Here is a 13,344-nt window from a genome sequence, read left to right as displayed (position 1 = left end):
CAAGACTGATAAACCCCTGGCCAGACTTATCAAAAAGAAAAGAGAAAGGACCCAAATAAATAAAATCATGAATGACAGAGGAGTGATCACAACCAACACCAAAGAAATACAAACAATTATAAGAACATATTATGAGCAACTATATGCCAGCAAATTAGATCATCTGGAAGAAATGGATGCATTCCTAGAGATGTATCAACTACCAAAACTGAACCAGGAAGAAATAGAAAAGCTGAACAGACCTATAACCACTAAGGAAATTGAAGCAGTCATCAAAAATCTCCCAACAAACAAAAGCCCAGGGCCAGATGGCTTCCTAGGGGAATTCTACCAAACATTTAAAGAAGAAAATACCTATTCTTCTGAAATTGTTCAAAAAAATAGAAATGGAAGGAAAACTTCCAAACTCATTTTATGAGGCCACCATTACCTTGATCCCCCAACCAGACAAAGACCCCACCAAAAGGGAGAATTACATACCAATATCCTGATGATCATGGATGCCAAAATTCTCACCAAAATACTAGCCAATATGATCCAACAGTACATTAAGAGGATTATTCCCCACGACCAAGTGGGATATATTCCTGGGCTGCAAGGGTCGTTCAACATCCGCAAATCAATGTGATACACTACATTAATAAAAGAAAGGACAAGAACCGTATGATCCTCTCAATAGACGCAGAAAAAGCATTTGACAAAGTACAACATCCTTTCTTGATTAAAACTCTTCACAGTGTAGGGATAGAGGGTACATACCTAAATACTATCAAAGCCACCTATGAAAAACCCACAGTGAATATCATTCCCAATGGGGAAAAAAACAGAGCTTTTCCCCTAAGGTCAGGAACACGGCAGGGATGTCCACTATCACCACTGCTGTTCAACATAGGACTAGAATTACTAGCCTCAGCAATCAGACAACAAAAAGAAATCAAAGGCATCCGAATTGGCAAAGAGGCAAACTCTCACCCTTTGCAGATGATATGATATGTTATGTGGAAAACCCAAAAGACTCCACCCCAAAACTGCTAGAACTCATACAGGAATTCAGCAAAGTGGAAGGATATAAAAATGAATGCCAGAAATTAGTTGCAGGTCTATACACCAACAACAAGACAGAAGAAAGAGAAATTAAGGAGTCAATCCCATTTACAATTGCACCCAAAACCACAAGATACCTAGGAAAAAATTTAACTAAAGAGGCAAAGATTCTGTACTCAGAAAACTATAGAACACTCATGAAAGAAATTAAGGAAGACACAAAGAAATGGAAAAATGTTCCATGCTCATGGACTGGAAGAACAAATATTGTGAAAATGTCTATGCTACCTAGAGCAATCTGCACATTCAATGCAATCCCTTTCAAAACACCATCAACTTTTTTCACAGAAATGGAACAAATAATCTTAAAAAATGTATGGAACCAGAAAAGACCCCGAATAGCCAGAGGAATGTTGAAAAAGAAAAGCAAAGCTGGTGGCACCACAATTCTGTACTTCAAGCTCTATTACAAAGTTGTCATCATCAAGACAGTATGGTACTGGCACAAAAACAGACACATATTTCAACGGAAGAGAACAGATAGCCCAAAAACGGACCCTCACCAAAGCAGGAAAGAATATCCAATGGAAAAAAGACAGTCTCTTCAACAAATGGTGTTGGGAAAACTGGACAGCCACATGCAAAAGAATGAAACTGGACCATTTTCTTACACCACAAACAAAAATAGACTAAAAATGGATGAAAGATCTAAATGTGAGATAGGAATCCATCAAAATCCTAGAGGAGAACACAGGCAGCAACCTCTTTGACCTCAGCCACAGCAACTTCTTCCTAGACACATCTCCAAAGGCAAGGGAAGCACGGCCAGAAATGAACTATTGGGACTTCATCAAGATAAAAAGCTTTTGCACAGCAAAGGAAACAGTCAACAAAACCAAAAGACAACTGAAAGAATGGGAGAAGATATTTGCAAATGACATTGCAGATAAAGGGCTAGAATCCAAAATCTATAAAGAATTATCAAACTCAACACCAAGACACAGATAATCCAATCAAGAAATGGGCAGAAGACATGTTGAACAGACATTTCTGAAAAGAAGACATCCATATAGCCAACAGACACATGAAAAAGTGCTCAACATCACTCAGCATCAGGGAAATACAAATCAAAACCACAACGAGATACCACCTCACACCAGTCAGAATAGCCAAAATTAACAAGTCAGGAAACGACAGATGTTGGCAAGGATGTGGAGAAAGGGGAACCCTCCTACACTGTTGGTGGGAATGCAAGGTGGTGCAGCAACTCTGGAAAACAGTATGGAGGTTCCTCAAAAAGTTGAAAATAGAGCTACCCTCCGACCCAGCAACCGTACTGGGTATCTACCCCAAAGATACAAATGTAGTAATCTGACGGGGCATGTGCACCCCAATGTTTATAGCAACAATGTCCACAATAGCCAAACTATGGAAACAGCCCAGATCCAGATGTCCATCGACAGATGAATGGATAAAGATGTGGTATATATGTATATGTATGTATATGTAAATATACACACTGAATTATACAACCATCAAAAAATGAAATCTTGCGCTTTGCAATGACATGGATGGAACCAGATGGTATTATGCTAAGTGCTAAGTCAATCAGAGAAAAAAAATTATCATATGATCTCATTGATATGTGGAACTGAGAAACAAGGCAGAGAGAAAATCATAGGGGAAGAGAGCAAAAAATGAAACAAGAAGAAACCAGACAGGGAGACAAACCATAAGAAACTCTTAATCTCGGGAAACAAGCTGAGGGTTGCCGGAGGGAAGGGGGTGGGGGGATGGGTGGCTGAGTGATGGACACTGGGGAGGGTATGTGTTGTGGTGAGTGCTGTGTTGTGTAAGACTGATGAGTCACAGACCTGTACCCCTGAAACAAGTAATACATTACATGTCAATAAAAAGCAAAAGTTGATTCTAGATATCCTAATAAAGATATATATATAAAAAAAAAAAAGCACAATGAGGTATCACTACCTAGCAGAATCGCTAAAATAAAAACAAGTGGCAAAGCCAAATGCTGTATGTGGAGAAACTAGATCACTTACACATTCCTGGTAGGAATGTAAAATGGTAAAGCCACTGTGGAAAAGAGTTTAACAATTTATTTAAAAATTCAATATGCTACAGTAACTATATCACCCAGCCATTGTTCTCCTGGACATCTATCCCAGAGAAAGCAAAACACATTCATACAGAAATGTGTATACAATCACTCATAGTAGCTTTATTTGCAATAACCAAACACTAGAATCAGGCTGCAAGTCCTTCAAGAAGTGGCTGATTAAACTGTACTAGTCATACACGTAGATGAATCTCCAGGGAATCGGGATGAGTAAAAAATCTAATTCTTAGGAGTTACAATCCCAAAATGTGTGATTCCATTTACGTAACTATGCTTTTTGAAATGACAAAATATTAAAAATGCAGGACAGATTAGTGGTTTCCAGGAGTTAGGGGAATTGGTTGTATAAGAGGGAGATGGGTGTGGTTTGAAAAGATAAGAAGGATTCTTGCCTATTTGGAACTTTAATATCTACACTGTGGTGGTGGATACACAAACCTATACAGGTGATCAAGTTATGCAGAACTTAATACATACATACACACAAATGAGGTATAAGAAAAACTAGGAAAATCTAGGTTCTATGGATTGTATCACACTCTCATTGTGATATTACATATAGTTTTGTGAAACATCACACTGGCAAAGTGTATAAGGAATCTTTATTATTTCTTATAGCTGCATGTGAACATACAATTTTCTCAAAAATTTCATTAAAAAAAAAAAAAAGCCACAGGAATGGAAGGAAAGAGAAAAGGGAAAGGACCCAGTACCAATTCTGAAGAACTCCAACATGTAAAAGTTAGGTGAACAAGGAGTTGCCAGCTAAAGAGACTGAGAGAAGGCATCCAGCAGCCAGGAGAAAAATGTCTCGATGTTGCTGAGAAATGAGATAATCAAATACAATAAAGCCTGAAAAGGGACGCCTGGATTTACCAATATGGAAGTTCCTTTTGGCAACAGTGGTTTGGGAGGAATATTAACCACTAATGCCAGATGACAGTGGCTGAAGAGTGAACAGGAAGTGAAGAGTGTGATTATATAAACATTGCCGTGGGAGTATAAATGGTGCAGCCACTTTGGCAAAGAGGGATTTCATTGAAAAGTTTAACAGTTACCAGAGGACCTAGTAACTCCACACGGGTATATATGAAAGAGAAATGAAAATATATATGCAGATAAAAACATGTATGTGAATGTTCATAGCAGCATTATTCATGATAGTCAAAGGCAGAAACAACAAATGTCCATGGTTAAATAAAATGTATACAATGTATACATAAAATGTATACAATGGAATTAAGTATTAATATATGTTACAATACAGATGAACTTTCAAAACATTTTGCTAAGCGAAAGAAGCCAGCCATAGAAGGCCACATTTTGTATGGTTCCACTTACATGAAATGTGCAAAAACAGGAAAATCTTTAGAGACAGAAAGGAGATTAGTGGTTGCCAGTGGGGTGGGGAATTGGAGGGGGAATGAGGAATGATTGCTAATGGGTACAGGGTTTCTTTTGGGGAATGATGAAAATGTTCTAAAATTAGACAGCGGTTATACAACTCTGAATATATGAAAAATCCACTGAACTGTATACTTTCAAAGGGTGAGTTTTAGCATATGTGAATTGTATCACAATAAAGCTGTTATTTAAAAAGAAAAAGTTTGGTTTTGATAAGGAACAGAGGAATAATAGCTAGAAGATGGAGGATATAAATATATGGGACAAAAACTGCTTAATAATCTGATCAGAGTCACTCAGTGCTTAAGCTCTAGCCTGAGTCTGAGATTGCAAAACTCTGTGTTTTATCAGTGCTAAGAACATTTTTTAGTTCTTCCCAAGTCAGCCAATAAATCCTCTCCATCATTTAACAGTTGACTATGAAGACCAAGTCACTGTGATTCTGCTTCATATTAGTGTTCAACTTCCATTCATCTTTTCATTCCCGCTGTACCAATTTAGGTTGTCCTCACTTCACTCTAAGACAGGGCCATCAACTCTTTTTTTTTTTTTTTTTAAAGATTTATTTATTTGAGAGAGAGAGAGATAGCCTGTATGAGCAGGGGGAGGGGCACAGGGAGAGGGAGAGGAGAAGCAGACCCTGCACTGAGTGCAGACAGAGCCCACTGCAGGGCTTTGATCTTATGACCCTGAGATCATGACCTGAGCTGAATTCAAGAGTCCAACGCTCAACTGAATGAGCCACTGAGGTGCCCCAAGACAGGGCCATCAGCTCTTAACAAGTCTTGCATTCTTCTAGGCTTTGTGAACACAGTCTGTCTTCTTCCACTATTACCATATTTCTTTCTAAAACATTCTCTTTCCTGTATTTTCCTGTTCCTGAACCAGCTAATGAGAGAGAAATTCAATATCCAAGGGTAACAGTTTGCTTACCAGCAAAAAGAAAATGAAAACAAAAACCAAAAAACCCTGTCACCATAATAAGATATTTTGTCAGCACAATTTCATAAAATTCTTCTACATGAATTCTACCCACCTTGCGTTGTAACTCAAACTCGTCTAGTATGCTATGAATACATTATGCTCTTTCCTAGATATGTGATTATATTTACTTTTCACCTATGTAGATAATTTTCCTTCAACCTCCACCAGGAGGCCAAACTCACTCATACTTCAATGCCCCTTGAGATCCCACCTACTTGCCAGTCTTCCCAGATCACTACTACTGGAAGCAACTCCCTTTTCCTTTAACCTCAAAGAACTCAAGTCCACACTTCACATTTGCCAATCAATGAAGTACTTAATACTTTTAACCTCCTTTTATTTTTTTTAATTTAAAAAAATTTTATTTAATTTTTAATCTCCTTTTAGATTGTTGGTTTTTGGTATAATGGAAAAAAACATTTTATTACAAGGTTTATTTGGATAAGTAACAAGCTGACTTATTCTTCAAATCATTCATTTGTATAATGGGATAATACCACCACTGTAGCAAAAAGAAGCAATGAAGAGAAACTACGCAACAGATTTTTAAACTGAAAATGGCATTATTCAACTTCATCTGTTTATCTCCACAACTAGGTGGTAAACTACTTAAGATCATAAATTCTTAAATTCTTAGGATTTCTCACAACAAAATGTGAAAAATCTATGCTGCTCAAGGTTGGATTAATTTCAAAATGATCTGATAAGAACATTTTTATTCATTTATCCTGAACAAAATTTTTCAAAATCTTTTCCTTAATCATTTATAGCCATCCATATTTTTTTATCTAAATGAAATATCAACAATAGCAATGATCAAAATAAGGACTAGTGATTTTTAGATATTAATCCCCATAATATGGGGGATTACCTCACAAGGCTGAATTAGTCAACTGAGCATTTCATAATTCTCTAGTAAGTGTAATTACTCCTAATTTAAGGATTTATAGAATATTTCATAACTAACCCAGGTACCAATTCTGATCTTTTCACCATCCTTTATATGACTTCTAATCACAAAAAGCAATATAAGCTTCAATAAAAATGCATGACAATTTGATTCTCCCAAACTGAAACCACCACCTTTAGAAGGAATTAGATGGCCAGGTCCATAGGCCCATGAGATTTTCTGTGATTATTCCAGAGATCACAGTCTTGTGAGAATCATTCTCGAATCTTAACTTTCTCTAAACCATCAATCATCACAATTTATATCTGAAAAACATTTGGTTTTTTACAGTGAAATGTATACAAATAGGGGACATTAAAAACTCTTACTTATAAACAACATAATGGTTTAAAACCAACGGTTCTCAAACGATGGTTCCCAGACAAGCAACATCAGCTTCACCTGACACCATCTTAGAAATGCAGAAATGCAAATTCTCAGCTTTTCCCTATATCCCAGACCTAGTGAATCAGTAACCCTGGGGTAAAGCTGAGCATTCTAGGCCTCCTAGCACTTAACTAGCCCTCCAAATGATTCTTATGCATACTATCAAAGAAAAGAGTTACTTAAACTTACCCTCCTGAGAGAACAGGTAACACCACTCGAACAAACGGAGGATCAAATGGAAAGTTATCCTAAAATGCAAACGGGCAAGTTTAATTAATTTTTTTTTTAAAGGTTTTATTTGACAGAGAGAGACACAGCGAGAGAGGGAACACAAGCAGGGGGAGTGGGAGAGGGAGAAACAGGCCTCCTGCGGAGCAGGGAGCCCGATGCAGGGCTCGATCCCAGGACCCTGGGATCATGACCTGAGCCGAAGGCAGATGCTTAATGACCGAGCCACCCAGGTGTCCCAAGTTTAATTAATTTTAAGAAAATCCTTAGTACAGTATTATTTCGAATAAAGAATGTGTGCATTTATTATCCGGTAATGAGGGTCATGAAAGTAGAAACAGTACCAAAAATAAAATGAAGTAAAAACCACAGCAAAAAAAAAAAAGAAGATCACAGCCGGCCAAACAGAACAGTGTTTTGGTAAAGTTATGAAAAATATGAAGGGGTTCCACTTTCAATAAAGCTATATAAAGGAACCATTCCAATAATGATAGACTAGGTAACTTAGATCAATCCTCTGGTTGAGAACTAGAAGAGGTGGATAAAATTTAACAATTACAGAGCTAAGATCAGGAAAAAAAGGGAACCTGGGAGAGCGGGGCCTTTCCTCCCTCCGTGCCCCCCCACCCCCACCTCCCACCTTGGGTTTTCTTTCAATTACAGAAGAGGAAGATCAGAGGTCAAGAAGCTCAGCAGAACTCAGACTCACACTCACAGGGCCAAGGAGGTAAAAACTGGAGCTGGGTCCACCAAGGAGAGGCCTTGACAAGTCTCCCACACTTTAGGTTGGGACCCTGAAGGACAAATGACAAATTGCCCTGACAAGGAATGAAGTTCAGTTTTTTGGGTTTTTTGTTTTTTTAAAGATTTTATTTATTTATTTGACAGAGAGACAGCGAGAGAGGGAACACAAGCAGTGGGAGTGGGAGAGGGAGAGGTAGGCTTCCCGCTGAGCAGGGAGCCCGACGTGCGGCTCGATCTCAGGACCCTGGGATCATGACCTGAGCGGAAGGCAGACGCTTAACGACCAAGCCACCCAGGCACCCCGAATGAAGTCCAGTTTTACATCACCTAAATCCCTGATGGATTCAGTGATCCTGGGCTGCTAATGCCCAAGCCAGACAGGGGCAAATGTAAACCCTCTCTGGAGAAGAATAACATCTAAGGCTTCCAAAATTAGCTAGTTTTTCATTTGTAATGTCTATTACTAAAAACAGTTACACAAGACTTAAACAGGTCCAGGAAATGAGAAGCAAATGACACAAAAACCGTAAGAGATCAAGATTAAATAGAATTATCAGACATAGCTTTTAAAATAACCATGCTGAATATGTACAAGGAAAGAAAAGATTGAAAACCCTGGCAAAGGACTAAAATTATAAAAATGAATCATACAGAAATTCTGAAACTTAGAACTGAAATCAATAACTTAACAGATGAATTTAAACACAAGTAGAGACTTAGTGGAAGAGAAATTCAGTATACAGGAAAACAGGCCAAAAAACACATCCAGAATGAAGCCGAGAGAGAGAAAAAGGTAGAAAAATGCAGAAAATAACAACACACAGGGGAATGTATTGGAAAGGTTTATCATATGTAGAGTCCTAGAAGGACATGAGAGAATGGGACCGAAGCAATATTTGGAGAGACTGAGAATTTTCCAAAATTGAAAGACTTCACAAGATTTAAGCACTATGAGTATTTCAACAGAAACAATGAAGCCCCAATGAGGGAATAAGTTTTTGAGTTGCTGAAAGAAATTTCTAACCTAAAAATCTATACCCAATACAAATACTTTCCAAAAAATAAATTCACAATAAGGTTATTTTCTTGTCAGGAGACCCAAGCTAAAGGAAATAAAGGATATTCTTCAGGCAGGAGAAACAGGATCCTAGATGGAAATACAGAGAATAAAGACCATGAAAAGAGCAAATATGCAGTTATGAATGAATATTGACTAAATTATAGAACAATGATGTATAGCTTCTAGGTAAGTACAGAAAATGCATGAAAGCACATATTTGGCAGGGAATCCACGTTCTAAGTCTTTGCACTGATGAGGAAAAGGTAAATTATAAATTAAATTTATGTTAGACTTTGACAAGGACATACACTGTAACTGTTAGGCAGTAAAGAAGAGTAAGAGAACACGTAAGTACTAAGCTAAAAGAGGTGAGAAACTGGAGCAATTAAAAAAAAAATCCAAAAAATGAGAAAAAGGAACATGGAATAACAAGGACAAATAAAAGGCACTTAGGAGAAGGGAGACTGAAACCCAAATGTCAGTAATATTAAATGCAAGTAAGACTAACTGCTCTAATTAAAAAACAAAGATCATCAGACTTGATAAAAATATATGAAGAGAAGAGAAAAGAAACCTCAGCTAATTCTCAGGCTACCAAGTACAATTCTCTTTTTCAAATTCTCAGTCCTGGAAACAGATTTTCAGAAGAACAAGAGCTTTTTCTCTTTATGAACTAAAGCAACAATGGTAGCCAAGGTAGCCAAGAGCATTAGGTCAGTCTCTTGGTGGTCAGAAAGCCCAGAAGGCTGCCCCTCATTTTCCTACAGCAGTAGGGTAAGGAAAAAGCATATCGCCTCTAATAAAGACATGACGGGAAGTCTAAGAGAAATTATCTTCAATTTCTATGGTCAAATAAAAGGAAACAAACAACTAATTGTCTCTTAAACCAATCTGAGGGTAAAGGAGCTCAACAAATACTTGTCTCATCCACTTATTTCCAACAAACACAAAAATATAGTTTTTAACTGGAAGAATAAGCAGCGTATGTAATTCCAGTAACTTAAACTCCCTACTTCCACCCATCCTCAAATAAGATTCTAAGGAACATACGAACTATGAAAATTCAATCCTAATTGGAGAGGAAGATATAAAAAGCACACTTCCGGTGGTTAAAATAGATAATCTTAGATTTCTACTGCAAGGGAGAACCTACTACCCACACAAGATGCCAACTTAATGACAATTATTATAATCTACTTCCAAATAAATTGTAGATAAAAGGTGAGCTACTTAACAGATATAATGAAGGGCATAGATGCAAAGCTTAGTAAAGTACAACTTCATTTAATCTCCTACTCTTTAGATCTTTAAATATGTGATCCCGAATGATAAACCTTTTTTAATTGATTATATGACAGGGAGAATTACCTTCATTTTAAGTAATTCTTCACAGTAACTCCTCCACATCAAAACCTAGGACTCTATTCCATAAACTGCACCGTGGAACTCATAATCAATATTTTACAGAAATAAGAGTTCCTTAAAGGGTTATACTGGAGAGGATGAGGATGACTGTTAAAATAGACATTTGAGTTATCTTGGTATACTAACTCAGAAACTGAGACTCTCAAGGTTTATAAGGATATCATGAAGTTTTCAATTCAACATCTTGGTCTCTCAAGATAATTTTAATGATGAAGAACATTCTATTCTTGAAAAACTCACTGAATGGCTCTACATAGTTATCTTATCACTTCCTTATACTGAGTTGAAAATCACCTCTTTAAAGTTTGACTTACTAGTTTTAATGTCATGCTTTGTGTTAATCAAAAACAAAAATGAAAGCCTCCACATACACAGCCCTTTAAATAGTTGAGAACAAGCTCTCATGAACCCCTATGTTCTTCTCTCCAAATCTACAATTTAACCAGCTATCTTAGGACATGGAAATCTCTTTCAAATCCTTGCCACTACTTTTTAAATGAACCCAAATTTATCTAAATAAACCCTTCCTAAAGTACTACCTCAGAATTCAGCTCAGTAATTCAGATACGGCTTGAAAAACTAGACCACCACTTCCTTAAGAGCATAGCATAACACAACTGCCAAGCTGCTGACGAATCTGACAGGTCTCCATTCCCTCCTGCCCCTATCCCCAACCTTGTGTTATATTATATCTCAAGTTCCATTTTCTTATTAGTCAGGACTTTCAAGTTGTCACCATGGACATCTGAGGCCATAAATACTGTTCATGCTCCTTCCCGTAAATCATTCTTTCTGAGTCATACCTGCTATCCTCCAATTCTGTGAATCCTGACACTTAATAACTTGGTAGTTCAGTTTGCCAAGGTCACTTAGTTCAGAGCAATCACATTCTTCTCAACCCTCTTAAGAATTACTCCAGCCCTAGCACCAGGCCCTTCTTTTTTGGTATCAGGAGTTATGGTTCAGAAGGACAAATGCAACAGAATTTCAGCCATTTACCTCCCAGATCATCCCCTCCCTGAAGTTCTACCTAGTAGGAAAATATCATGAAAACATTAAGTGCAGCCACAGGTCTTTCAGTTTCCTGGTCAAGATTTCATATTCCCTTAAAAATAACTCTTCAGAAGAAAGTGCGAGGAAAGGGACACACAGGGGGCTTTCAAAGGTCCTGATTTAAAAAAAAGAAATAGACCCTAATTTTTTGAGTATAATTGACACAGTTTACACAACAGTTTCAGGTGTAAGGTTCTATATCTTAAGCTTGGTATTGGATACATGGGCATATGATTTAATAAAACTGTTTAGATTGTTCAGGTTAAAACATTCTGTATATCAAAAAAAAAAAAAGCCTACTATCCTGGTTTATTTTTTCATCATATGAATCAGTGAAAATGCAATCACATTAGCAACTTCAGTAAATATATATCAGACTCACTCTCTAGGAAGACAACTGACAACCACAAAAGTTTCTATAATAACAAAATTGAGGGCAAATACAGACATTTGACATTTGGGTTATCTGAGGAAAGTTCAATCATAAATAAGGATATATCTCCAAACAAAAATATACACACACAAAAGCTAAGTAAAAAGCTTTCAGAAAATTATAGTCTTTTTGTAAGTATAAAGTATTCTTTTATGTCTTTGCTTTCTTCCTTCAAAACCCCCCATATCCGTCTACTCTCACCTATTCCTACCACCATCATCCGTCATTACTCCTTGCCCAGATTAAAATCAAAGCCCCCAACAGTCTCTCAGAAATCTACTCTATCTTATCCAAGCCCTATTCTGATACTGAAGACATAATTGTTTTAAAAAAAGATAATAAAAAGCCCAAAAGATCAATCATGCCCCTACCTAAAAATCTCTACTGGCTCTTTACTGTATAAAGGTTACAATCCCAGACTCTTCATCATGGTCTCTGAAACAGTATAGCTTTCATCACAGATTTCTCCCCTAGAAAGACTGCAGGCTCTTGAAGAACAGGGATTATATTTTAGATGCCTCCATGTCCTCAAGCCTTCCATAGGGGCGCCTGGGTGGCTCAGATGGATAAGCGTCTGCCTTCGGCTCAAGGTCATGATCCCAGGGTCCTGGGATCGAGCCCCACATCAGGCTCCTGGCTCAGTGGGGAGCCTGCTTCTCCCTCTCCCTCTCCCTCCCTCTCTCTGTATCTCTGTCTCAAATGAATTAATTAAAAAATCTTAAAAAAAAAAAGCCTTCCATAGTCCCTAATGCACTGAAGTCTACCTAACTGAAAAGGTTAAATAAATAAATAAAAGGTTAAAAGAAAAGGAAAAAATATACCTATCTGTAAGACAATTGTTACATAAACATAGCAAAAAGAAGCTCCATCTAATTCAAATATAACTCCTTAGAACCACTTCCTAGTTTTTTCTGAAACAGATTTAAAAGGACTACATTTATCCATATTCCGTATTAAATCATTACATTTTATCTAAATTCCATTGTTATTTTTCAACCTTTATTCTTAACATTAAAAAAACTATTAAATATAACCTATAAATTCAGAAAAGTACATAAAATATAAAGGCACACCATTATCTATTACAAAACATGCCTCCATGTAACCAGCACCCTGGTCAAGAATCAGAGCCAGCTTCCAAGAAATCCCCAGATGTCCCTTTCACAGCTCACAACTCCCTCCCTCTCACCTAGATGTACTCCCTATCCTCAACTGTATGGTAACCACATCTTTGCTTTCCTTGAAAGTAATTACCCAAGTTTGAATCCATAAATCTGTGTTTCTCAGCCTTTTCATTTTTGCTCCACTAAGAAAGCTTTTTAGAAATATTTTAGAAAAAAATTTTTTTAATCTATCCCCCAAAACAGATACACTGTGTTGTTTATAAAATGTGGTCCCTTAAAGCAAGAAACAAACTGAGTGTTGTTGGAGTGGGGGGTGGGGTGGGAGGGATGGGGTGACTGGGTGATAGACACTGGGGAGGGTACGTGCTCTGT

The 13,344-nt window shown here is 37.3% G+C and overlaps 1 long non-coding RNA gene across 2 annotated transcripts; it reads right to left on the bottom strand.

Annotated features, from left to right (window-relative positions):
* Positions 1-13: 13 nt before the first annotated feature.
* LOC145718921 (uncharacterized) lies at positions 14-12,524 on the bottom strand. Of its 2 annotated transcripts, none has more exons than XR_014142090.1 (3): positions 7,843-12,524; positions 7,095-7,153; positions 14-632 (listed from the first exon to the last, which is right to left on the bottom strand). It is a non-coding gene; the product is annotated as an uncharacterized LOC145718921 (long non-coding RNA). The 2 variants fall into 2 exon arrangements; XR_014142091.1 differs by having other exon boundaries at positions 7,849-12,524.
* Positions 12,525-13,344: the final 820 nt, after the last annotated feature.

Source organism: Leptonychotes weddellii, unplaced genomic scaffold (assembly GCF_054177405.1).
Source record: "Leptonychotes weddellii isolate Sample4059 unplaced genomic scaffold, ASM5417740v2 HiC_scaffold_2539, whole genome shotgun sequence".
NCBI lineage: Eukaryota > Metazoa > Chordata > Mammalia > Carnivora > Phocidae > Leptonychotes > Leptonychotes weddellii.
This window is presented reverse-complemented; position numbering and strand designations above follow the sequence as displayed.